This window comes from Sarcophilus harrisii, chromosome 2, assembly GCF_902635505.1.
Source record: "Sarcophilus harrisii chromosome 2, mSarHar1.11, whole genome shotgun sequence".
NCBI lineage: Eukaryota > Metazoa > Chordata > Mammalia > Dasyuromorphia > Dasyuridae > Sarcophilus > Sarcophilus harrisii.
In genome coordinates, this window is record NC_045427.1 from 428,286,382 (window position 1) to 428,314,185 (window position 27,804).

Consider the following 27,804-nt stretch of genomic DNA (forward strand, 5'->3'; position numbering starts at 1 on the left):
AGCAATTATTTTTCCTCATATAAAGTTGGTAACATTTTCAAAATAGATAATAATATTTTGGGTAGACATAGCTGATATGTGAAATTATAGCCAGTAGTAAAAAGAGTGTATCTATCTGATGTAAAGCTTCAGACAATTAAGAGTTAAAGTCATGTCCCATGTTATTAGAAAGGTAATTTTCTATAGATTTGCAAAGTAGTCTGGAATTTGACCTAACACTTGACTTTGTAAATGTGGAAGCATATGGCATGACCATCAACTCAAAATAATCTAGGAGGAGTTAGTTTGACAATTTGAGATCACAGGTCAAATGTTGGAGTTCAGAGGTCCAATTCAAGAACTTATTATAAATGAAGGGAAAATTACTTTTGCAATGATACTTCACCCCTTGACAGGCTATGAGAAGTTCATGGTCAACATACAGAACAACTTAAAATCCCCAAAGTACGCGAAAGACCATAGATGAGGAAAGCTCTTTAAAACCCAATGTACATGAATACTTTTTAAAAATTTGGGCCAAGAAATTTAGAATTTAATAACCTGAATTTGCAATTTCCTCTCATCCCTTCAATATTTAATTTAATTATAACTTTTATCTTTTAATATATTCACTTCATCATAACAAATGGCACCATTGAAATGATATGTTTCAATATCTCAAGGATAGATGAATTCCAAGGATTCCATTAATATGGGTATTACTTTCTATGACACAAATGGCAACTCACTCAGAAACCAGAAAAACTGGTGGAATATAAAGAAGTATTCTAAATCATCTCTAGTCCTTAACTACTATTTAAGACCTGGAAGATAAACTAGGAATAAAAAGTGAAGAGGAAGTATATGAAAAAAATCACAGTGAGTTATTTTTCCAGCCTAGGTCAATATAGGGGGAAAGAGCCTTTTAGGCAGAAGATAAGGGGTCCAACCAGGGATCAGGGCTTAGTAAAGAATGAAGTGCAGACAAACAAAGCACTTCAGTTATAAATTACTAATGTTTATCAGATTGTTTTCTTTTTCTCCATCCCTTTATTCTTTGTAAAGAGGCAATTGAGAAGAGGAAAAAAGAACCCTAAAAAGATATTATGGGGGAAATGTTCAACTGTTATGTCAGTAAACAGAAAGCAGAATTTAACAATTTTTTGTTTAAATAAGCACACCTAAAATATGAAGATTCATACAGTTAAAATGAGGTTCTGAGGTAGATTTCAGGTAAATTCAAAACAACAAAAGTGCTTACTATGATCTCTGATAAAGCAATAATGAAAATAGACATGGATAAGAGAGATAAGGAGCATATATTGAGCATAAAGGCACAATAGTTAATGAAACATAAATGTTTAACAAATATGTGTATATGTATGCATCATAACTGGCATCTAAGTAATTGAAGAAATAATAATTGAATTATAAAGAAAATTTGGCAGATAAATTATAATAATTATACACTTTGATGTGTACTTTTGAGATCTAGACAAATAGTTTTAAAAAGACAAATGAAAAAATCTTCAAGATTTGAATAGAATTGTGGAAATGTTAGACATATTTCTGGGGATTATCAAATGAGAATAAAAAAGAATATGCATATTCATCATCTGTGGATTTATGGCATTTAAAAAAAATGATCTTGTTCTATGGCATAAAAACCTAATACACAAATGAAGAAAAATTAAATAAACCTCTAATAACCACAATGTAACAAAAAATTGTAAATAATAAAACTCTCTGAAGTAAGTATTCAAACTTAGGGGAAGACTAAATAGTATTAAAGATTTTGTTGGTCAATGAGCAGAAGAGTAAAACATAAAAACTAATAATTTCATTAAAGCAAATTACAATGATGTTATTTTGTTGCAAAGGATATTTGGGAGATAATTACAGCACTATGTAAGGGAAATGTTGTATCTCAAAATAGTTTCATGAACAAAGAGGAAGAACAAAACATGTATTTCAAAAAAAATTAGAAAAGGAACAAATAAAAAACTAAAATAGAAAATCTAAAAGTTAAAGAAAAGATAAAATAGAAAAGAAAAAACATTTAAATAAAAGGACCTTTTTTGAAAACATAATCAAATATAAAAATTGCTAAACAATCTATTTTTGAAAAGAGGAAACATTTGCTAATATTAAATTTTAAAAGAACTGTCAACAAATGAAGAGAAATAATGAAAAAACTATATAATAATGATATTAATTATATCATTAATTTAAAAAGTTTTGATGAGGTGAATTTATATTAACAAAAATATAGGATTCCAAGGTTATCAGAAGGAGAAACAGAAAATTTAAATGACAATATCAGAAAAATAAATTTAATAAGCTATGAATCAGAAATAATTCCATGTCTAATTTATAGGTGAATTCTACCATCCATTGTTCAAATACAAATTTGCTCCAATTTTACATACAGTGTTTGCAAAAAAATAGGAAAATATGGCATCCTATCAAACTCCATCTATGAGAAAATATGGTTCTGGTTCAAAACCAGAAAGAAACATAAGAGAAAAAAGAATCATATATAATATCCATTTATCTATAAAGAACTCACTTTACCTCTTTTGTCTCAATTTCCTCAATTGTTATGATAGCACTTACTTTTCAGAGTTGTTATGAGGTTCAAATGAAATAATATCCATAAAGTACTTAGCACAGATACATAGTAGGTGCTACTTAAATGTTAATTGTTATTGTTATTGTATTATTATATTTGGTGTACAAGATACAGAAACAATTGAACAAAAAAATACCCCAACAACATAGGGATTGATAAACTCAAGGGCAGAAACTACTTAGACAAAGACTATATTTAACAAAAATTACTGAAGATATTGGAAACTACTCTGGGATAAATAGAGCTTAGATCATCATCATATGTTACATCCCAATTTATTCCAGTGATTATGTAATGTAGATATAAAAGGTCATTTCATAAACAAAATTGAGAAGAAGAGAAGGTGCTATCTTTTACAACTACAGATGGGGGTGAAGTTCTTGACCAAGAAAGGATTAGAGATCACAGAAGATAAAACACAATTTTGATATCATAAAGTTGAAAAGTTATTGTACAAATAAAAAAAGATACAATTAGAATGAGAAGAAAAAATTAGCCAGAAAAAATATTTGTAGAAATTTTCTAATGAAGGTCTGATATCCAGGGTCCTTAGGGAATTGATACACATATCTATACCTAAGAACCATTCACCAATAGAGGCATTATCAGAGATAATGTGCAGAGAGTTTGCACAAACTAAGGAATAAAAAAATGTGTTTGTGAGCTGTGAGGTGAAGGGTTTATTTAGGCTAGCCCTGAGAGGATTAATAGTAAATGAAACTGGAAAGATGTCAGCCTTTTGAACTTGTGCTTGAACAGAACAGAGAAGAATTTCAGTTTTACTCAGTATGCAACAAAAGACAGAGAAAGTCACTCAATATTTCATTTAGATTCCTTACCTTTTTAATTCACAGATTTCACACATATTTGTTTAGTAACTACATGTAAATATCTATTTACTTCTACTTTCTCCCTAGTAAAATGTAAGTGCCTAAAGGACAGGGCTTATTTTGATCTGTTTGGCCTTAGTATCCTCAGTACCAAGCACAGGGCTAATTATTGGATTGGACTGGGCATGTTTTATACTGTATCCTTGTTATTCAGTGATAACTGTAAGAAAGACCTTGCTTTCAAAAGCAATGCAGACAAGATTAGAAGGGAAATAATAAACAGGAAAAAATTACATCAAAGGATTTTGATAAAGGCCTCATTTGTAAATGAGGCCTTTATCAAAATCCTTTGATGTAATTTAAAATATATTGAGACTTACATGAATTGATGGTAACACAGCAACAACAAGATTATGTGATGATCAATTCTGATGGATATGGCTCTTTATAACAGTGAGGTTATTCAGGCCTATTCCAATAGTCTTGTGATGGAGAGAACCATCTGTATCCAGAGAAAGGATTGTGGGGACTGAGTATAGATTACAAAATAGTGTTTTCACTGTTTTATTATTTGTTTGCATTTTGTTTTCTTTTTCATTTTATTTTTCCTTTTTGATCTGATTTTTCTTGTGCAGCTTGCTAATTGTGGAATTATATATAAAGAAATTGCAAATTATATTGAATTATTTGCCATCTAGGGAGGAAGGGAGAGAAAAAAATTGGAACACAAGGTTTTGTAAGGTTGAATGTTAAAATATATATACATATATTTTGAAAATAAAAAGCTTTAATAAAACATTGAGAAAAAGAGGGTTTTGTGGGGGGGGGGATTTGGTGGGAAAAAGGCAGGTCTAATAAGATCAATTTGTTATTAATAGTGTAAAGGTTCCAGAAGATAGGATGAAGAAATATGGAAAAATGGGTGTGATACAGATAATAGAGAGGTAGAGCTAAGATGAGGCAAGGAATGGGAGCAGGGAAAGGAGCTTTGGTCAGGTAGTCCACTACTCTGAATCCCAATGATTCCAAGTATGTCTAAGAAGATGAGCCACAGAGCAGTAGATTGCCATGTTCCTTCATAGGAAAAGTAATGTTGATCTGATTATTCTCATGGAATGGAGAAACTCATGAAAGTCTTTGTTCCTAGCCTGATGGCTTGTATAGAGTGAGGGGTGTGTGTGTGTGTGTGTGTGTGTGTGTGTGTGTGTGTGTATGTGTATGTTGGGTGAGGTGGTTGGAAGGGAGGGAAGGTTCAGGAGTATCTTTTTTTTCATTCCAGAACTGGTGGCTTGGCATGGAATGGTGTATATTAGAAGCTTAAAACATTCGATTTTTTTATTTAAACTCAGCCACTAGTAATGTGGTTTTCTTTGGCTCCTATCAGAAAAAGTAGACTAATTCAGATTAGTTGTTTTAGGATTATGGTATCCTAAACTAGAGGAGACCATTGAGTTAATTATGTTTCAACTCTCCATCCCAAATATCCATAGGAGAAAACTGAGGACCAGAGATTTGTGACTCCAAGGTCACAAAGAACAATCTCTTTAACTGCAAGGTCATATGTAGTACAGATCCAGAATTCAAATCCAAGCTTTCTGATTCCAAACCCTGTGATGTCTTCTACGGCAGGATGCTTCTGGGTTTTGGACTTCCAAAAGCAAGTTAAAATGTAAAGCTAAAAGAGGACAGATTATGATCTCTCCTCTTTTATTTTTTAGTCAAATTACGAAGTGCCTGGAAGTACCTCAGTACTGGGCAGTGCTTACAAGTAGAAGGGGCTATGGGCCATGGCACATTGAGTTATGCAAACAGTTTTTACCTCAGCTCAGTGAATTTTTGGCATCAATCACAAATGTCTCCTTCTTCACCTGAAGTGGTTTACACAAACTGGCTATAATTCACACTTTCAGAGGTTAGCTGTCACTGAGCCAGACAGAACAAATGCAGCAGGCATGTAGTAGGAGGATATATTGGTCCCCCAACCATAAAGTTACAAGAATTGGGCTGGAAGGCACCTAGGATGGGGAGGCAACTGTAGGAACAACTTCTCTGCCTTGTCTTTGGTTTTCAGTTTACCGGCTGATTCTTGTTTAAGAAAATTGGGCATTGACACTGTTCCAGGGACTTTCTGCGGGACTTCTGCTGAATCATAGTATTAATCCAGTGTGAAAATGTCTGTGACTTTAGTGACAATCCCTCCAAAGGGAGGGACTGCAAGTCATCCATGCCTGTCCATCCTGTGTTAATCTCCATTTCTCCTCATGAAATTGTTGTAGGCTAGAGATAGATAAATAGGAGATAATAGAAAGATGATAGATAAATAGACAGATAGATAAAGAGATTAGATATAAAATTATATTAGGTAGACAGATAGACAGAAATAGATTAGATAAATAGATAGACCAACAAATAGATTAGAATTCAGGGGTCCTCAAACTTTTTAAATAGGGGGCCAGTTCACTGTCCCTCAGACTGTTGGAGGGCTGGACTATAATAAAAACAAAAACTTTGTTTTGTGGGCCTTTAAATAAAGAAACTCCATAGCCCTGGGTGAGGGGGATAAACGTTCTCAGCTGCTGCATCTGGCCTGTGGGCCGTAGTTTGAGGACCCCTGGATTAGATATAGATAATAGGCATGTAGATAGACAAAATAGACATAGATAGATAGACAGATTTAGATACACAGGCAGGCAGACAGACAGATAGATTGAAAAATAGATATGCATATACATAGGTAGATTGATATTAGTACAAAGGCAGATAGAATGCCAGACATAAAGCATTTATTTAGCACTAACAGTCTGCAGGCACTGTGCTGGAAATGCAGTACAGGCTTAGAATTGATGGAGATTGCTGACCTATTAAAACTCAGCATGATTCCAGTTGCTTCTTTCTTAATTGGGGAAGGAATGAAGATCATGGCCCTTGTGGAATGGAATATAGACACTATTGCTGAAGTTGTCTAAAAAGATGAGTTCTGCCCAATGTGACAAGGATCTTTATATTCTCTTGACATTATATGTGTGCCAATAAAAAACTCTGATATCTATCATTCAGCCTTCACTCCTGGTATATGTTATCAGTCCAACTTTTTTCTGGTCATATTCTTCATAGTGTCATAGGTTCAGAGATAGAAGGGACTTTAGAGTCCCTTCATTTTACAGATGGGAGAATCAAAGTGCAGAAATGTCAAGTGACTTGTCAAGTCACAGTAAGTATTTGCTCTGGGATTTTAAATGCACATCTTCCTGATTCCATGTCCACTGGAAAGGGGGCATGAGTGGAAAAAATGATACATAGCTGCCACTGGTGTCCATCATTGCTAAAATCTTAAATTCCCCCCTTCCTTTGATCTCCAGACTATTTCTCAGATTATGTGTGTGTGTGTGTGTGTGTGTGTGTGTGTGTGTGTGTATGTGTGTGTGTATGTATGTATGGGGAGGGAGAATACTTAATCAGCAATATGGCCCTCTGGCTTTCTTCTCCCCTTCTTTCCAGACCTTATCATGGACCTGGCTTAAAGATTGATTCACAGAGATCAGAAGCATCTGAGATCACACACACACACACTTTGAGGGTAGGAAAAGATTCTTTTGATCTCTATGAATGTGTATATATATATATGTATATATATTTATGTACACGTATACATACATATATATCCTATATATACACATATACACATGTATGTGTAGGTATATATATATTGGATATCCACAATATATAAACCTTTTATAAATATACACACATGAATATAAAAATGCACATATAAATGTATACATGATATTTATTCATCTATATATGTATATATATATATATATGTGTGTGTATGTACATCACACTTAGATATATACATGTCTCACAGTTAGAATGTAAGTTCCTTGGTCTGAGATTGTATTTCTTTTTTGTCTTTAAACCCCCCAATGCTTAGTTCATTTTCTGGCATAGAAATGCTTAATAAGTACTTGTTGCTTAATTGACTGATATAAACAAATAACTGAGACACAAGGGAGAATAGATGAATGAAAGAAAAAATATAGGTAAAGTTCTATGAGACATTTGAAGAGGGAGATTTGATTTTCATTTGAGTGCCTCTGGGATGACTTTAGGGAAGGGGCATCTGAGTTATACTTGAAGGAAAGAGTGGATGGACTTCCAACACCAGAATAATGGAATCACAGAATCTCTGAGTTGGAAGATAGCTTAGAAAGCAGATAGTTCAGCTTCTATATGACCAAGATCAATTTAATAATGTTACCAACAAATATTCATCAAATCTTCATTTGAATACCTCTTAAGAGAGGGAACCTATCACCTCCTCAGGCAAGACATTGCATTTTTTTTTTTTTTTAGATAGCTCTAATTGTTAAAATCGTTCCTTAGCTAAATATACTTTCTGAAACTTTCACCCATCATTCCTAGTTATCCCCCCTGGGCCCAAGCAGATAATCCTTCTTCTACATGACAGCCCCTTAAAAACTTAAACATAGCTATTATGCTCCTCTTACTCTTCTTTTCTTCAGGCTAAATATCCCTGGTTGAAGCTCCCTTCTCAAATGGTGTGATCTTGAGGCCACTGGTGATCAATCCCTGTTGCCCTCCCCTAAACATCTCTACATTATCCTTTCTATAAATATGGCAACCAAAGCTGACTACAATAATCCAGTTCAGGCAACTGAAAACCTCACATCTTTACAGCTGAACTGTTGTCTAAATAGTTCTACCTTTTATTACATTTGTAATGTTGATTTTTCAAAGTGGAATTAGATAAATTTAAAATAAGACTTTGCATTTAATCCTACTGAATTATGTTTTCTTAATTTGACATGATCTAGTCAGTTCAGATTGATGTGGCCTCTAAGCACTGGGCATACAAGGATAGGTGAAAGACAATTCTTCTTCTCAAGGTACTCACAGTCTTATGGGAAAGGTAACTATGTACAAGAAACTATATACATGTAAGCTATAGACAAGATAAATTAGAGATAATTAATAGAGAGAAAGAACTAGTATAAAAGGGGATCAAGCAAGGCTTCCTCTGTAAGATAAGACTTTAGTAGGGACTTGAAAGAAGCCAGGGAAGCCAGAAGGCAGAAATGGGGAGGAAGAACATTCCAGGCATGGGGAATAATTAGTGATGATTCTCAAAGTTGAGAGAAGGGGAGGATGATGTGTGAACAAAATGAAGGCCAATGTCATTAAATTACAGAATACATGAGAGGAAAGAAGTAAGGTGAAGGTAACTGGAAAAAGTAGTAAGGGACTAAGTTAAGAAAGTCTTTAAAAGCCAAACAGGGAACTTTTTATTTGATCATGGAGGCAATAGGAAGCCACTGCAGTTGAATAAATAGGAGGGGCAAGACACGTTCACATTTGCTTTTTAAGAAGATGAATTTGATACATGGGGATTGGATTGGAATGGGGAAGATGTGACCGAGGAGACCAAGTGAACTTCCAACAAGTTACTGCAAAAGTACAGGAATAATGTGATGTGAATCTGCACCAGGATGTAGCAATGATAAAGGAGAGAAGGGGGGGCATATATGAGAGGAATTATGAAGGTAGAAATAGAACTTGACTATTGATAGATTATCAGGGATGAGAGTGAGGAGTTTAGAATGATACCTAAATTGTGTGTCTGGATGACTAGGAAGATAATGATACTTTTTACTATAATTTGATGTTGAGTTGTGTCAATCATGTCCAATTCTCCATGACCTATTTGGCAAAGACTGGAGTGGCTGGCCATTGTCTTCCTCATCTCATTTGAATAGATGAGGAAACAAGGCAGACAAGATTAAGTAACTTGCCCAGTAAGTGTCTCAAGCTGGGACTGAACTCAGATCCTCCTGATTCTAGCATCAGTACTTATTCATTGTTTAAACGTTTAAAAGAAGGAAGTGTTAAAATGTCTACAAGACAATCAATTCAAGTTGTCCAATAGGCTATTGAAGATATGAGACTAGAGGTCAAGAGTGAGGTTAGGGATAAACAGGTAGATCTGAGAATCATCTGCAGAGATGATAATTGAATCCATAGTTGATGATTAGATCACCAACTGAAATAGTAAAAAGGATTTAGAAAAAAGGATCCAAGACAGAGCCATGAAGGACTCCCACAATGAATGAGCCTGCCTTGGCTGAAAACCTAGCAAAATAGATTAAGAAAGACTCAGGTAAGAGGATGCCAGGAGAGAGCCATGACATGGAAACAGGGAAGAGAATATCAAGAAGAGAGTGACCAAGAGTGGCAAAGGCTGCAGAGATCAAGAAGGATGAGTACTGAGAAAAGGTTATTAAGATTAGGCCCATTAAGAGCAATTTAATAATAATTACATTTAAATAATGAGTAATTAATAAGTAATTTTGAAGAAGGCAGTTTCAGCTGAATGATGAGATTGGTCTGAGTGAAGTGTTTAGAAGAAAGTGAGAGGAAAGAAAATTAAGGTATCCATTGTAGATAGCCATATCAAGATGTTTGACTGTGAAAGGGAAAAATAGATAAAGGATAATAGCTAGCAGGGGTGCATGGAGCATGTGTGACCATGGCCAAGTTATTTAACCTCCAAGTAATTTAGGCAAATCTCAGAATCTAAAAGTTGCACAAAGGGCGTCCATCTGCATTTACTGGGAATGTCCTTATATATAAATCTGGTCATGTTAGCACTCTTTTCAAATTGTTGACCCAATAATGTCACTTGCCCTTATGCTAGCATTCAAAGTCTGCACTTTTAAGCAATAGATTCTATATCCCATCTTATCTCATACCTCACATCTTCATTGTATTCATTTCCCACTCTAGCCAAACTGGGGCAATAGTCTGTCTTGGAAGATCTGTGTACTTTCTTACTCCATATTTTTTTCATACCTGAAAAGTACTCCCAGTTCCCTTTCATTCTGAATTCTAATCCATCCATTAAAAGTCAACTCAGTTGGATGTTATTTCTAGCACTCTAATGTTCTTGTCAAATATTATTGCACATTATGCTTATCTATGTCAGTGTCTTATCTCCTTACTAGCCTGAGAACTCTACAAGGGCACAGTTAGTGCATTATCTAAAAGTTGCATCTGTGTTAAGACATAAGCATAAAAATACATTACTTTGAAATCTAGCTATGTTCTAATGTAGACCCAGGTCCAGATGGCTCGTATCCCTATACCCTGAAGGAACTTTAAGTTTCTAGTATCTTAGAATTATGGATTTAGAAATTAAAGAGAGTATAAAGGGCTTTTAGTCCAACTCCAAACAGTTTTAAAATGAGAAAACTGAGTCATCAAGAGAGAAATCTCTAATTAATAATGTTTTCCTAGCATGCTACATTCTTGCTTGAGCTTCCCCTTTGGGATATAGTAAGATGGGCAGAGAAGCATAAAGGGCTGGGGAATATTTAAACCTGTGGCAACCCTGCCTTAAGGAACATGTGATTATATTTGGGTAGTTACATTTTCCCCTTTGGTGGAATTTGATTTCTCTCGGACGGACACTTTCCAAAAAAAGCAAATATGTCCCATTTTCAATGAAGTGTGAGGCAGGCCTCTTCTCCTCGGCACTAATGGCTTTCTCAGATGGGAGGAGCTGTACATGCAAGGAGTGAAGGGAAAGAAAACCAAACAACGAACGGGCCATATACATTGTTCTTTCATGCTACTTAATATTTGAGTTTCCAGGTTTGTAGCTCTGGGGGAAATCCTATACTTGGATAATAGTTATGACTATGGAGAATACTAAGAGAGAATATGTGTGTGTTCGAATGGCAATAGAGCTAAGTGAGATCTTGGCACTTTTAATTTTTTAAAAAATTAGAGTTTTGTGCTACATACCATCATGTGAGGGAGGAAGAGATGGCTGGCACTCTCACTACCTCTGGGATTCAGGCCTCTCAGCAGAAGAGCCAGTCCAAACAGTATCTCACATGGTCTGCTGGGGAAGTGTTAGAAGGCCATCCTGTTTTCCTTTGGGGAAAGAATCAAATTAGACAAGAACTATAATTATATTTACAAATTATCTTCAAATGAGTTGCTAGGTGAAAATTACTCCAGTAAGAAACTTAATTTAATGAGCAGCAGCATAGGATGTTGCCCAGAGGGTTGGACCTTGACGTCAGGAAGACCTGAATTCAAGTTATGTAGAGATATAGAAACATGCTGACATTCAACAGACTGCCTGTCATTTCTTCAGTGTACACTATGCTCACTGGACACTACTTTATTCTGATAAACCCCAACCCCTTACCTCCACCCCATTCTACTGTTTTTATTCATGTGAAACAATTCCTCTCTATGGCTCTACTCTTGACACTTATTGGCTGTGTGACTGTAGGCCATTCATTTAACCTCTCAGAGACCAGAAAAATCTCTGAGATGATGGATAGCCTATCTGCCTTGGTGGTAAGAGTTGACACACTGGGATTTCTGCCATACTGAGGAAAGCACAAGTCCAGATTTTTCCTAGTCTCTCTACAAAATAGTCTCTTTCTCTAGGACTCTAAAGTTTATAAAATGTTTTTACACCAATTTTGAGAGACACTAAGTAGAAGTATTGTTAGTTTCATTTTTAAAATGAGGAAATGGATTCAAGGAATTAAAATAGCTTGCTTAGTCACTCCATGGGTAGGAAGAAGTCCAGAGTTTAAAGCTAGATGGAACCTTATAGATCATCCATGTAGCTCAGCAAATAGAGCATTGGACTTAGAGTTAAAAAGTCTCATTTTCTTAGGTTTAAATCAGGCCTCAGACACTTGAGAGATATGTGACCATGAGCAACTCATTTAACCCTGTGTGCCTCAGTTTCCTCATCTGGTAAAATGAATTGCATAAGGAAATAACAAACCAGTATCTTTGCCAAGAAAACCTGAAAGGGGCCATGAAGAGTCAGACTTAACTAAAAAATCACTAAGCATTCCCCTCTTCTCCCCCCCCCAAAAAAAAAAACTACAAGTAGGCTAATTTAACTGGAATATAGACTTTATGGTAGATAATAAACATTCAGTGAACCTGGAAACATAAAATGGAGATAGATTTTAAAAGGGCTTTACATGCCAAACAAAAAGATTTAAATTTTATTTTATAGGCATTAGGGAGTTATGGAAATTTCCTGAGGAGGAGAGTGGTACTTTAACAATACCAATTTTATAGTTTGTTTAGGATAGATTGGAGAGGTGGACTTGAGGCAGGAATATCAATCAGAAGACAATTGTAATAAAAATATAAAAAAAAGTGATGAGCTTCTAAAATAGAGCTGTCATTGTGCTATTACAAAGAAGAGGGATGCAAGAAAATTTAACATTGCTCAAGTTCAAATAGGTAGTAAATAGTAGAGTTAGAATTTGAACCCAGATCTTCTTAATTTTAATTCAGTGCTTCTGCCTCTTCACCCTGCTGTCTTCCATAATATTAAATTTCAGCTAAACTCCCATTAAGAGCAAAAATTGTAGAACTATCTAAAATGCCTTTAGGGCAGCTCAAAAGTTCAACTCAATCAGTGCAAAACTTGTCCCTGAACAAGAAAATCTAGTGTTGCATTTGGCTCCAACTGATATGACAAAGAACTTCTGCCATTCTCTTGGGAGATACAACCTAATAGGCTATTAATTAGATGGAATTTAATAGTTATTACATTTTTATGTTAAATAACTGTCCACTCCTAAAGTCCAATTTAAGACCCAACTAGTGTCCCAAAGGAAATCCATCAATCATTATTTTAGAACATGCTTATGATAATTGACTGATACCCTTGCAATGAGGTGATTCAGTGGATAGAGAGCTGGGCCTGGAGTCAGCAAGGCCTGAGTTTCAATCTAACTACGTGACCCTAGGCAAGTTACTTAACCCCGTTTGCCTCAGTTTCCTCATCTCTAAAATAAACTAAAGAAGGAAACTTATGAGAATGATTGCACTAAAGATCCACGAACAGCCACAGATGGGAAAGTCCTCCATGGCAGCAGATCCCATACCTCCTCCCATGACTTTGGTGACCAGTCCTAGGGAGTTGACAGAGGCATGTAGAAGTTAAATGGCTACTACTCTAGAGTCCAGTACCTTTTCCAAGAAAACCTCAAATGGGGTCACAAAGACTGAAAAATGAAAAACATCAAACCAACCCTTTGCATCTGATGACTCATAACAACAAAGGTTCTATATACTCTTTAAAGTCCACTAGTTCCTATTTAGAATCACCTAGTGGCTCTAAGCAGTCAGCTCATGGAGCCTTGGCGTCTAGGTCACTTCTAGGCCTGGTTATCTATGTGACTCTAAATTAGGAGTAACTTAGTATCTATACACTTCAGAGAACTCCATAAGACTTGTCACTAAAGCCATAGGGGTGGGAGGAGATATGGGATCTACTTTCATGGAGGATTTTTCCACCCCTGGAATTCATGGATCCTTGGTGCAATCATTCCCATGAACATCATTTAGAGCCCTGGATTTAGGACCAGGAGACTTGGATTCAGATACCGAGTCTACTATTTAATACCTGGTTAACTTTTTTGAAAGTCATTTAATGGCACTGTGCCTGCTCCCTAGTGTGGGAAATGAGGGATTGATGATATGATAATAATCATGAATGACATTTCTGTCACTTTCAGGTTTGCAAAGCATTTTATACACATTTACTCACTGGAGCCTCATAACAACAAAACAATTGCAGTTATTATCTCCATTTTGTAGCTGAGGAAATTTTGATTCTAGTAAACAAAATGTCTTGTTCAAATCAGAAATAGGATTTGAACTCAATGCATCTAGATTTCTAGTCCAACATTTTGTGACCTGGACCAAATACTATTACCTTAGAATAAGTAATCATTTAAAAGGATTTTGTATCTGTAAATTCCATTCTCCTGTTCAGAGAAAAACTCTCCTAACAGCCCCAGGGAAAGATTTCAAGAGGCACTAATACTTTTTCCCTTAGTCTTCACATCTTCATTTTTGAAGATGGTTATTTGAACCCTAAATCTGGCGCTGAGGAATTACATCTTTTCTTAAAACTTATTTATGGGAAGGAGTAAATTAGATTCTTAGGAGAAAGTTTTGTATTAATTGTCAACCATGTTATTTGAGAATAATACAAGTCATCTTCTGGGAACACAACATGCCTACTGGAATAAAAGTTGAGAAATGCTATTATTTCTTTTTTCCTCCTTTACCTCCTTTTCTTTTTCCTCCTCTTAATCCTTCATTTTATTTTTTTTAATCTAAGACAATTTACTTGTGTCCTCTGCATTTTTATTCATTTTTTTATTTCTTGAAATGTCGTTTTGAAAAACAGATTTTAAAAAAAAAAGAAGTCCATTATGTTTTAATTGGAGCTACATTACTATGCCTAAAAACTCAAATCATTCTGGCTTTCATTGAATGGTCCAATCCAAGCCTCTGTAGCTCATTGTTTAGGTTTGATGGCTTACAATGAGTATAAATAACAATTGTTTTCTGTTTGGTAACTATGGGATGGTAAATCAAGCCATCTTTTTCTCAATTCTTGCATAACACAATCATAGAATGGGTTTAACCTGAAACAAGCTGAGACCTAGGAAAGACCCTAATTCAAAAAAGATCAAACTCACCCACTGCATCCTGGGCCATGGCTAGTCATTTTGATCTTTGTTTTGCCATTGGACTTGAATGACTCTAGAGAAGAGGAGGCTAGTGACTTTGTGCCATTCTGCCTCACTGAAATCCATGTGCAAGTCAAAATGTCACCCTTGTGATGTCTTTGAGAATAAAGGAATAATGACATGATCTTGAGAAGTCACTTAAACTCTCTGAGCTTTGGTGCCTCATTTATGAAATGGGAAGAATACTTGTACTACCAATCTCCTGGGGTCATTGTGGGAACAGCATTTTGCAAACTTTCAAGTGCTATTTAAAAAGAAACAAAAATATAAATATGATTTGTATAGAAAGAATATTGGATTTACATGGAAAGAATGTAATGTCCTCCATACTTATTATTCCCTGTAGAGAAATCCCTGTCCTTCTCTAGAACTTGGTTTTATTCTCCATCAAATGAAAAAGTTGGATCAGTTTATAGATAAGGGTTCTTCTAGTGCTGAAGCCAGGTAATATTACAGAAACAGTACCATTAACAGAATCTGTGGCTAGCTAAATGATGGCATATCTGTATCATAAGAAGGACAGTATAAAAGGAAGAAAGGAAAAAAAGAAGAAAGGTAGGAAGAAAGAAAGGAAGGAAGGAAGGGAGAGAGGGAGGAAAAAGGAAAGAAGGAGTGAGGGAAGAAGGAAGGAAAATAGGAAAAAAGGAAAGAGGAAGGGAGGAAAGAAGGAAGGAAGACAAGAAAGAAAAAAGAAAAGACAGAAAGAAGAAGGAAAGGAGGAAGGGAGGAAGGAAGAAAGGAAGGAGGGAAGTAAGGAAGAAAAGAGAACACTTTTTTTTTTCTTGATGTGATTCAAAACTAAAGGAGTTGCTGATTTTATATAACTTAGAGCCATAATTTTTTTGTCCCAAGTACTGTCTACTACATCTGACTCTCCCAGACCCTGAATTGAGCAGCATTGTCTGTAAGGGCCTAAGGAGCTTGCATCTCTAATCACTGGCTGGATGGGAAGAGGAGGGGCCAAGGGAAGAAAGAAGCAGCAAAGGAAAGAACAAAGCTGACAGAGATTGATCACATCATTTGAGCCAGGCCTGTAGCCTGTACACCTCAATCCAGCACCGACAGTAAGTAATGGGTAAGGCTGAGATTATCGATAGGCAATGGAGTGCAGGGTCTGGAGATGGACTTTATCAGCAAGAACCCTGTAGATTAACCTCTTGGCCTCCTAATTGTGAGTGTTCTACTCTTGCCATTTATTACCTTGATGGTCTGGAGGGAGAGAAGAGCTGTCAAAAATGCTGAAAAGGCTTACGAAGTGCTGTGTTTATCCTGTCTTGGTTGTAACTCATGAAAAATGGGTCCTTTTCACAAGTTATGAGGGATAAAAACTTATTTGGGGGGATTTAAAAACTTTTATTTCTGTTCGTGTCCAAAGAAAGTTGTGTTGCCCTTTGCTAGAATTCTCTGCATTTCAGGGGCTCAGTGATGCTGCCTAGGAAGTCCTCTAAGCAGGGGAGCTTAATTTAGGTCGGGATTGAGCTCTCAAGCTCCATCCTCTTATTAAGTGGAATCTTAATCATTGTGGTGCCCCTCTGAGCTTCCTCCTCTGCCTCCCTCTCTAACAACCTGAATCTGGCACACTTCCTTTCCCCTTTAACCCTGTGGAGCTAAAAATAATATCTTCTTGGAATGAGCCAAAAAAGAATGAGTTGAAGGTGTTTAATTAGCAGAAGTGCGGAGGAGACAGAACCAGCTATCCCATTTTGCAGCATTTTCTCTAGGGAGTCAGAGCCAAACACCAATTGAACAAAATCCAGGTTTTCTTGCCTAGAAGACAGAGAATTCTGACTTACAGCAAAGGGCCTTCCTAGTGACAATTATGGAAGTCAGCTGCTGGATAACTGAGAGAAGGAACATTCTAGAGGCTCAGATAGACAGAGAGATGAGTTACTGGTTCCCACAAAATCATAGTTGTTAAGCTGTAAGGACCTCAGAGGTCATCTAGACTCACTTCTCTCATTTTCCAGATGAAGACATTTAGCCACAGGGCCATCAAATCACTTGCTCAAGTTCACACAGGTAATGAATGTCAGAAGCAGAATTTGAACCCAGGTCTCTATTATACTTGCCTCCCATTTACTTGGATTGTTCTTCTTACAATTAGTACTGTTTGATTTGTATGACAAGTAGATGGAATTTATACAGTGCTTTGTAATTTTATAATGGGGTTCTTAACCTCCTTTGTGTCATGGACCCCTTTGGCACTATGATGATATATAACTGTCAAATAATATTTTTGCTTGATTTAAAAATTTATAAGGGAAGTAAATGATTTCATTTATAGGTAAGCACACACACACACACACACACACACACACACACACACATATATATATTTATCCAAGTTCATCTGAAACCTATCCATGTACCTCTTATCCATCAAGTAAAGAATCATTGGTTTCTAAAATCCTTTACGTATATGATCTCCTGTGATTCTCAGAACTAAAGAAGTTTCCATTTTAAAAATAAGAAAATAATAATAATGAAAATAGATAGTATATACTGCTTTAAATTTAACAAAGTACTTTGCAAATATCTCATTTTATCTTCACAATGATTCTGAGAAGTGGGTGTTATTATTCTTATTTTCTAGATGTGGAAATTGAGGTAGAGAGATGTTAAGAGGCTTGTCTAGGGTTATATAGCTGGTATTATAGGTTTTCTTAACTCTAGGTCCACCACTCTAACTATTGTACTATCTTGCTGCCTCTAAACTGAGACCCAGAGAAATTAAGTGGATTGCCCATTATCATCCACCCAGTTACTAAGTGTTGCAGGTAAGATTTCATCCCAGTCCTTTCCAAGGACAAGTTTCAAGTCCTTTTTCTAATTATATAATCTTGCCCCTCAAACCTACATCATTTCTATAGCTTCATTTTCTAATCAGGCAGCTAGATGGTTTGTGAATACAATGATCTGAACTCAAGAAAATCTGAATTCAAATATGATTTCAGACCTTTACTATGACCCTTGACAAATCATTTAACTACCATCTGCTTCAGTTTCCTCATGTTTAAAATGGGAATAATAATTGTATATACTTCCCACGTTATTGTTAGATTCAAACTGGTTAATATCTATAACATATCCTGTTTTGTTCTATTCTATTCCACCCTATTTCACCTCTCCTCTCCTCTCCTCTCCTTTCCTCTCCTCTCCTCTCCTCTCCTCTCCTCTCCTCTCGTCTCCTCTCCTCTCCTCTCGTCTCCTCTCCTCTCCTCTCCTCTCCTTTCCTATTTTATTTTGTCCTATTTTATTATATTCTTTCTTATCTATCCTATGCCATCCCATCTCATTCTATTCTAATTGATCCTATCTGTTCCATTTTATCCTTTTCTTCCCTATCCTACTATATCCTATTCCATTCTATCCTATCCAGTCCCATCCTTTATAATTTTATCCTATTCTATTCAACAAGACTTTTTAAATAAACTATGTCCCAGTCACTGTAGTGAGCACCGGATATAAAATTAAGAAATGAAATAGTCTCTGCCTTCAAAGAAGTGACATACTGTTGGGGAGAAATAATGTATCCAAATAAATACATGCAAAAGAAATGATTAATACCAATACTAATAATGGTAAACATTTATTTAGCACTTTAAAGTATCTGGGAACAGATTTTGAATTTAGTCTGATTCTAAGTTGAATACTTTATCCACTGTACCAACTAGCTACCTACAATAATAAAAAGTAAATGGGGGTGGGATGGGATAGTAAATGGGCAACACTATTAGCTGGGAAATAGCCAAAGAAACTCCATTATAGTTCAGATACTTATTCCAGGAATAAAACATATCTCCAAATTATACCATTCAACCTACACAACTATTTCCATAGCCTGCCAAGGCAGTCACCAACCAACGTTGTATCTTTTATTTTTCTGGGGTCAGTAGCAAAATTCTTTCTCCCTATTAACTGAATTACTGAATTTTTACACAATTCTGTGGTACCTGGAGACATCTATAAAGAGTACATAAAAAACTTAAAGCTGGAAGAATCCTTCATTTCTATGTATCCCAACTCCCCTCTTTTTTACAACTAAGAATACTGAGGTCCAGGCTGGAGAAGCTAATTGTACAAAGTTATACAATTGGTAAACAGCAAAAATGAGATATGAATTCAGGTTTTTTGGTTCTAATCCAATGCTTACCCCATTGTCCTATACTGCTACTCTAGGCAGGAGCTTATATAACATTGTATTACATCACTGAAAAAATTAAGTCATCCCTTTGAGCTTTTCCATTCCTCCCCAATTCCATGCTTAAAATCTTTTTTTATTTTATCCCTATCATTTTTCCTTTGCTCTAATCTCAAAGAAATTACTCATTTTCTTTTAGTTCCTTCTACTTTTGTTCTTGATCCCAACCCCTTGAATTTCTTCCAACTGCTTCCCCATTGATCAAACCCTATCCATTCCCATTATTCAACTTTTTCTGAGTCAGTAGACCCTGCCCTTCTGTCTTCAGACATTGCAAGACCTTTGCCATCCTTAAAGATAAAACAAGTCTTTATTTGACCCTATTATCCCCTTAAGTTATCATGCTATATATCTCTTTCTTTTTCAGAGTTGAATTTTTAGAAAAAGGTAGATATATTCTCTCTTATCCACTTATCCAAGAAAGTGACATCAACTTTTTCACCTTTCATTCATTTCTGAAACACTTACAATCTAGATTTCATGTCCACTATTCCATTAAAACTGCTCTCTGAAAAGTCACCAAATGATCTATTTTTTCCTGAATTCAATGTTTTTTTTTTTTTTCTGTCTTCATCCTTCTTAACCTCTCTGCAGCATTTGACATTTACTACCCCACCCCTCCAGCATCTCATCCTGACCATGTGTGAAACCAAAACTTGGTATCTTAATCACCCCTACTCTTATATCTATTTTTGTTGATAGTACAGAATGTGAGTCCTCTATACTCTCTATGTTGGCACCCTGATACAAATATGTGTTTGGTTCATAATAAGTATGGTCCTACTAATGCCACCATCCTTCCAGTCATCCAAGTTTGCAACTTAGGAGACATTTTTAACTTTCCACTCTCACTTATTTATATCTAGGTAGCAAAAATAATTATTAACATACTTAAGTAATATAATTAATCATTATTATAATAAGCATAATATAATAATGATTGATTATATTGATTAAGTATAACATTATACTTAATCAATATAATCAATCATTATTTATTATAATATATTATATTACATATATAATATATTATACATAATCAGTGCTCAATCCCTCATATTCATCCTACATATATTCTTGCTCTCTAATAATGCAAAAACATCCTACTATGGGATCTCATCGCCTATTTCTTTGACAGTGACAATGATGACATTAATTAGGACTCTCTGCATCCAGATTTTCCTCTTCTCAAAGTGATATATATATATATATATATATATATATATAAATAATAAATATATAAAAATTTATTCATACATATATATACATATATATATATGAATAAAAATTTTTTTTTGGTTAAGGCAATTGGGGTTAAGCAACTTGCCCAGGGTCACATAACTAGGAAGTATTAAGTGTCTGAGATCAAATTTGAACTCAGGTCCTCTTGACTTCAGGGCTGGTGCTCTATCCATTATACTACCTAGCTGCCCTCAAAGTGATAATCTTAAAACACAAGTCTATGTCACTTTGCCTAAGAACCTTCAATGGCACCCCATTTCCTTTATTTTATTTATTTTTTATTATTTTTTATTTTTTTCATAATTATAACTTTTTATTGACAGAGCCCATGCCTGGGTAATTTTTTACAACATTATCCCTTGCACTCACTTCTGTTCCGACTTTTCTCTTCCCTCCCTCCACACCCTCTCCTAGATGGCAAGCAGTCCTATACATGTTAAATATGTCACAGTATATTCTAGATACAATATATGTGTGCAGAACCGAACAGTTCTCTTGTTGCACAGGGAGAATTGGGTTCAGAAGGTAAAAATAACCTGGGAAGAAAAACAAAAATGCAAACAGTTTACATTCATTTCCCAGTATTCTTTCTTTGGGTGTAACTGCTTCTGTCCATCATCGATCAATTGGAACTGAATTAGATCTTCTCTTTGTCAAAGAAATCTATTTCCATCACAATACATCCTCATACAGTATTGTTGTTGAGGTATATAATGATCTCCTGGCTCTGCTCATTTCACTCAGCATCAGTACATGTAAGTCTCTCCAAGCCTCTCTGTATTCATCCTTCTGGTCATTTCTTACAGAACAATAATATTCCATAACATTCAAATACCACAATTTATCCAACCATTCTCCAACTGATTCCCCATTTCCTTTAGATTAAAATAGAAAATTCCCCTCTTTTTCATTTAAAGCCCTCCACAAATCTGCCTCCAGCCTGTCTATCCATGCTGCTTACACATTATTCCCCCAGAGGCACTCTAAGATCCAGTCAAACTGCCCTCACAAGTCTCTTCTTCTTGGAATCCCTCCTGGATTATTCCTGCCCTCTTGTCTAAGAGCTTTTCATCTTTCCTAATAAGCCAGAGCCCAGGGGTGTATTTCTTCAGCTCTTTCCCCTTCTTCTCAAGTAAGGGAACCAGCTGGCATTGACAGTGAACAAGAAGGAAGAGGGACCAGTCAATTGAACCAAGAAAGACATGTGAACCACTTTCTGTGTGTAGACATAGCCTTATCGCCCTTGTTTCCTGGCAGAGCCAGAAAATGAGGTTCCTCTGTCGGTCCCTTCCCTTTGTTTTCCAATCTTTGAACCTGGCATTGTAGTCGAAAAAACTCCTTGTATGTGTTTGGCCCTTAGGGATGAACCATTAATACATGGTTGCACTTGAAACATTATAACATCTAATCCCCTCTGACAAGAAGCCCAACCTCCCAAGTTCATTATCAACTATTTTCAAGCCCGCAGTGTCAAAAAGCAGCAAAGGATGAGGGACTTTAAAGTAGTTAACTTTGTGCATTTCAAAACAATCTCAAAGGAAATCACACGTATTAAAAATCAGTTCATTATTCATTGTCTGTAAGTATGACCATAAGACAAGCTTCAGCTGTGCTGGGAAGAGGGGAGGGGAGAGAAGGGAGGCTGGCTTCTTCACCATAATGATCCCCACATCAAACAACAAGACTCCTGCTACTCAGGGGAAGCAGCAGGCACCTGGGGCCCTGGTAATGAAGCAAGAGATGTTCTTGTTGTGCACATCCCACATCTAGCCTGTTTGTGCATGACCTAAAATGGATCCTATTCTAAGAGGGTTTTGTGTGTGTGTGTGTGTGTGTGTGTGTGTGTGTGTGTGTGTGTGTGTATGTGTGTGTGTGTGTGTATTTGGAGGGGAAGAAAGGGAGGAGGGCAGGGAATAGAAAATAAAAGGGGATAGTGGAAGAAGTCAGTAGGAGAATGGGGCCACATCAGCTGTTCAATAAAAAGCTCTGTGTTGGTGGGTAGTATCAGAAAGGAGACCCAGACTTCCTCTCCCTCTCCCTCTTCTTCCCTAACTTTCCCTCCCTCCCTCCCTTCCTCTTTCCCTTCCTTCCCTTACTCTTTCCCTTCCTTCTCTTCCTTTCCTTCCTTCTTTCCTTCCTTTCTTCTTTCCTTCTTTCCTTCCTTCTTTCCTTCTTTCCTTCCTTCCTTCTTTCCTTTCTTCCCTCACTTTTGCCTCTCTCTCTCTCTCTCTCTCTCTCTCTCTCTCTCTCTCTCTCTCTCTCTGTCTGGCAAAGGTGAGTCCTAATGTCATGTCAGCTTGTGACTATCAAGGTTATCTTTATAGGAGAGTTAGGTTGGTTTCATTGCAAGAACATTGGACTTGGCTTCAGGGAAATTGATTTTGAATCCCAATGTTACCTTTTTCTAATTTGTGATTTGGACAAATCAAGCACTTAACCCCATCTTAGTCTCAGTATTCTTATAGTGGGTATTACCTTATTTTGAAAATATTAATTATTGTTGTTGTTATTATATTATTATTTGTGGATGAGAGAATGGGGATACAAATGCCTCACATTTTTGTTGGGAGGTTCTAGTATGACTATGTTTGAATGAAAACACTGATTTTGGAACTAGAAGACCTGGGCTCAAATCTCAGTGATGCTTATCTTTATCCTTTATTCAATTCAATTCAATAAATATTAAGTGCCTACTATGTACCAGGAACTGTGCTGAATTTCCATGGGGTAGAGGGAAGGAAGAAGAGGAAGAATGGGTTAGATTAAATAAACTCTAAAGCCTAGGAGTGTAATTAGGAATATTTTCAAACAGTTTGAAGTTGGGCATGGCATGAAACACAGTGTAACCATTAGTATAATTTGCTTCCCCTAAAAGTTGGAGACATAAGAGTTGTGCCACAGTCATGTAAACTGGAAGAGATTCAGGGATAATGATTGCCACAGGATGGAAGCATGCTTTTCTTTATGTTGGTGCTCTGGTACAAAACCCTTTTTGCTCCATGCTTGCTCCTGCTTTATTAAACCTCTTTCAGTTCCATACAAATTGATCTTTGTCTAAAATACTTCCCATTATAACTGTACACAGGGCTGCTTCCAGCTTCCAGCCTTCAGCATCTAATACATGGACTATAGCTTTCTTGTGAACAAAAAACTTCATTTTAATGGCTTAAATGGAGAAAAAAATACCTGATCAGCTAAGGTATGATTTGACTCAATAGCTTTTAGCATGTATGTAATAAAGAAAATAACATCCCTCTATAGTACTTTATGGGCTACAAAGAGACAGCTGGGGCTTAGTGGAAATATCCCTATGTAGTCTTGAATTTGAGTACTGATTGTGTGATCTTGGGCAAGTCATTTAACTCCTAAGTGTTCCCAATCATCTCCCTGACAATATAGATTCATAGAGTTCTTCTCTAAAGAGTTCTCAAAGCAGAAAGTGTATACATTTGAAGACAGGGAAGACAGGGGAATGATATAAGACTGATGCTTGGCAGGGCATAATTAGTAATTTGATAAAGGGGCTCAGAATCAAGCAAGGAGGACAGCATAGAATTGAGTTGAGTCACCAATGAGTCAAAATAGGAAAGGGAGAAGAAAGTGGTTGGGGCAGAGGAGACAGGCTGGTGGAGGATTGAGAGTCATGGTCTGGATGAAAGGTAGGGTTTTGTAAGGGAAGACAGAACAAATGAAAAAGCAATGGGTTATTATTGGATTAGGAAATTTTGGAAGTCTTGAAGATGATACATTTGTGAGTGAAAAGATCAAGATTATGACTATCTTTGTGTTTGACTGAGGTAGAATAAAGGAATAGATCATGAAAAATGGATCAGTTGAGGAACTGAGTGTTGAAGGAAGTGTTAGTATATATATAACTGGCCAGAGTTGATGTTTTGGAGGGCTTTAGTTTGTTTCTGCTTGATTTTTTTTTTTTTTTTTTTTTTTTTTGGTGTCAGCAACCAATAAAAATTCACTAAGATTTGGAAAGAGGTTAAGAAGGGAATGAAAGGAGAGAAAATGGAGTCCCCTATTGTAGATGGGCTTTTTCAATAAGTTTAGTTACAAAGGGCAAAAAATATAGGATAATACTGGTGATGGAAGGATCAGGTATGAGTTTGCTCATGACAAAGGCATGTTTGTAGTCAGTGGGGAAAAAAAAAACCATTAAATTTTAAGTTTCAATGTGTTTTGTGGAGGAAATATTTATATTGGCAAAATCATGGATCCTTAAACCTTTTAAAGTTTTATTGATATCATCAGAAGAATGTTTGCCTGCACATGTTTACCTTTTATCCAATCTCTTGTTATCTTGAGGTCCCCCTCCTGCTTCCCCCTAGCAGGGAGGAGAGGGAGAAAAATTTGGAACACAACATTTTGTAAAGGTGAGTATTTAAGGGCAGTTAGGTAGTGCAGTGGGTAGAGCACCAGCCCTGAAGTCAGGAGGAACTGAGTTCAAATGGTCTCAGATACTTAACACTTCCTAGCTGTGTGACCCTGGGCAAGTCACTTAACCCCAATTTGCCTCATCCCCCCCCCAATAAAAAGAAAAAAAGTGAATGTTTAAAACTATCTTTGCATATATTTGGAAAAATAAAATAGTATAAGAAGAATGGACGTTCACCTATTAAGGGCAGATATTGTCTTTTCACTTTTGTATGTGTTTTCCTAGAGCTAGCAAAGACTCCTGTATTAGGGAGGCACTTAATAAATATTTGATTGGTCAAAAATTATTATAAATGCAAAGAAATAATTCATTAGAGGATTATGATTTTCTAAGAAGGTCAAAACAGATGCCTGAAGTAGAGTGTATGAGTTGTGAGAATGGAAAGGAAAGGGCAGATGAAAGAATTATTCCTAAGGCATAACCAATAGTTCTCAATGACTGACTGTGGGAGCAAAAGAGAAGGAATGTCCAAACCAAGAATTTAAACCTGAACTATTGCCATTGACAGAAATAAGGTGACCAGGAGGAGGTTGTCTCTAGAGTTGAGAGATCAGCTGTGAACATTCTGAGCTTGACTTGAATTGAAACATTTTGGGGTGATGTCTAAACATCAGTTGGAAACCGCTTGGAGCATAATTTGTAGCCTCAGAGCAGCTGGGGTCCTAAAGTAGCAGGCCCATCAACCATCCCTGCCTGCCAGTCACCTATCTTTGCTCAAGGGCACTCACTGTTATCCAGGAAGAAAACAGAGCCAAGTGGACTTTGGGGCCCTCAGGGTGTGAGGAGATATTACACAGATACAGTTTCAACCAGTCCCATCTCGACATCTGCAGAAATGTAATACTCTGGGTGTCGTCATGGCAACCTGGCTGCCCCATCCTCTTTAGAATAAGAAAACTTAAGTGTATTTTTAAAGACTTGGACAGGTGTCCCAAATGGGTCAACTCTTCTGGCCCTTTACCTTCCAGGCCTTCATGCCAAAGAGCACAAACAGATTCCACAAGCAGACAGTGCCTCCCGTTGGCTACCTCATTTTCCTGGTTATTCTTTCTCATCACAGACTCTTGTGAAATACAGCCTGCTGGAGAGATACTTTAGCTGCCCTGGTGGCTTCTTTCTTAAGATCTAAATTATCCACATAGTTATCTCAATAACTGCATCCCTTTGTTAGCATATGATTGTTCAGTCATTTCTAACTCTTCATGACACCAATTGAGGTTTCCTTGATAAAGATTCTGGAATAGTTTGCCATTTCTTTCTCCAGCTCATTTTACAGCCATGGGAACTGAGACCAAAGTGAGGGTTAGGTGATCTGCCCAGCATTACACAGCTAATAAGTTTCTGAAATGGGAATTGATAGCTCTTCCTGACTCCAGGTCCATTATTCTATCCACTGTGCCACCCAGCTGTCTCTCTTTGATAGCATAGACAGGGTTCTTGTGCTTCTGTCTCCTTAAAGATAACTCAAGCAACTAGTTGGTTTTCTTGGTGGGAGTCTGCCTTTTCATTCACTCATTTTATTTTGTTTTATTATGAGGCCATGGGTGAGAAAAGTTCCACACACAATCAGAATTCACATGTATCTGAAACAGATTAAAAAGGGGTGGGACAAAGAAAAGAAAAGAGTAAAGGGGGAAGGAGAGGGGAAGTGAAAGACAGAAAGCAAAAGAGACACACAGAAAAAAAGTGATGGAGGGAGAGACACAAGACCAGCAGGTAAAGAAAGGGAGAGAAAGAAAAATAGATGGGAATGAAGAAAAAGAGCTAGAGATAAAGACTGACACAAAAAGACAGAGACAGTGTGAGAGGGTGAGGAAGAAAGACAGGCTGAGACAGATGAAGACAGAGTCACACATAGAGAGGAAGGACAAGGAAGAGGAAAGGAAGAGAAAGGGAAAGAGAGAGGGAGAAAGAAGTGGGAAGAGGGGACAAAAATGGAGAAGATGAAGAGAAAGAGGGGAGGAGCAAGAGAGAGGAAGTGTGGTCTCACATTGATCATGCAACCACACACCTGTTGTACCACTGTCAACAGCATCTTTCTGGGTGTATTTGACAGGCAGCCTGCAGTGACACATGATACTTGTTTGATGGGTTCAGAGTAAGCCTCCTTTCGCGCATTACGGTATGACTTCAGATAGCAGACTGGGCTGATGATCAGAATACATCAGAAATGACCCACTGGTTGATGTGCTTTCCTTTGCAAATAAAGATAATGATAATGACACTGATGCCCTGAATTGATGGACATGCAGTTTGATCGCCCCGCACAAACATATAAGTGAACATCATTGAAATACACACACACATCACATCACATCTCATATTTTTACTGTTCAGCCATATCTGACCTTTCATGACTCTATGGAACATAGCTCACCAGGCCCTTCTATGCTCCATTATTTCTCAAAGTCTTTCCAAGTTCATATTTTTTGTTTCTGCGAGATTCTCTATCCATCTCATCCTCTAAGATATTCTTTTCCTTTTGCTTTCAATATTTCCCAACATCAGAGTCTTTTCTATATTTTCATTATGTGGCCAGAGTATTTAAGCTTTAGCTTCAATATTTGACTTCCAGTGGATAGTCTGAATGAATTTCTTTTATTAACTTATTTAATTTCCTTGCTGTCCAAGGGATTCTCAAAAGTCTTCTCTAGTATCACAATTCTAAGACATCAATTCCCGGTCACTTAGCTTTCCTTAAAATCCAGCTCTACCAACATACAACACACATTTGCATACACAAGCATATATTCCTTATTTTTTTCTACCTATTCTTCTTACCTCTGTCATTAAATCAGTTGTTTCAAACATTTATTCATCTTTCTCCCTTTCTTCTTTCCTGCCTTCTTTCCTTCCTTCCCTCT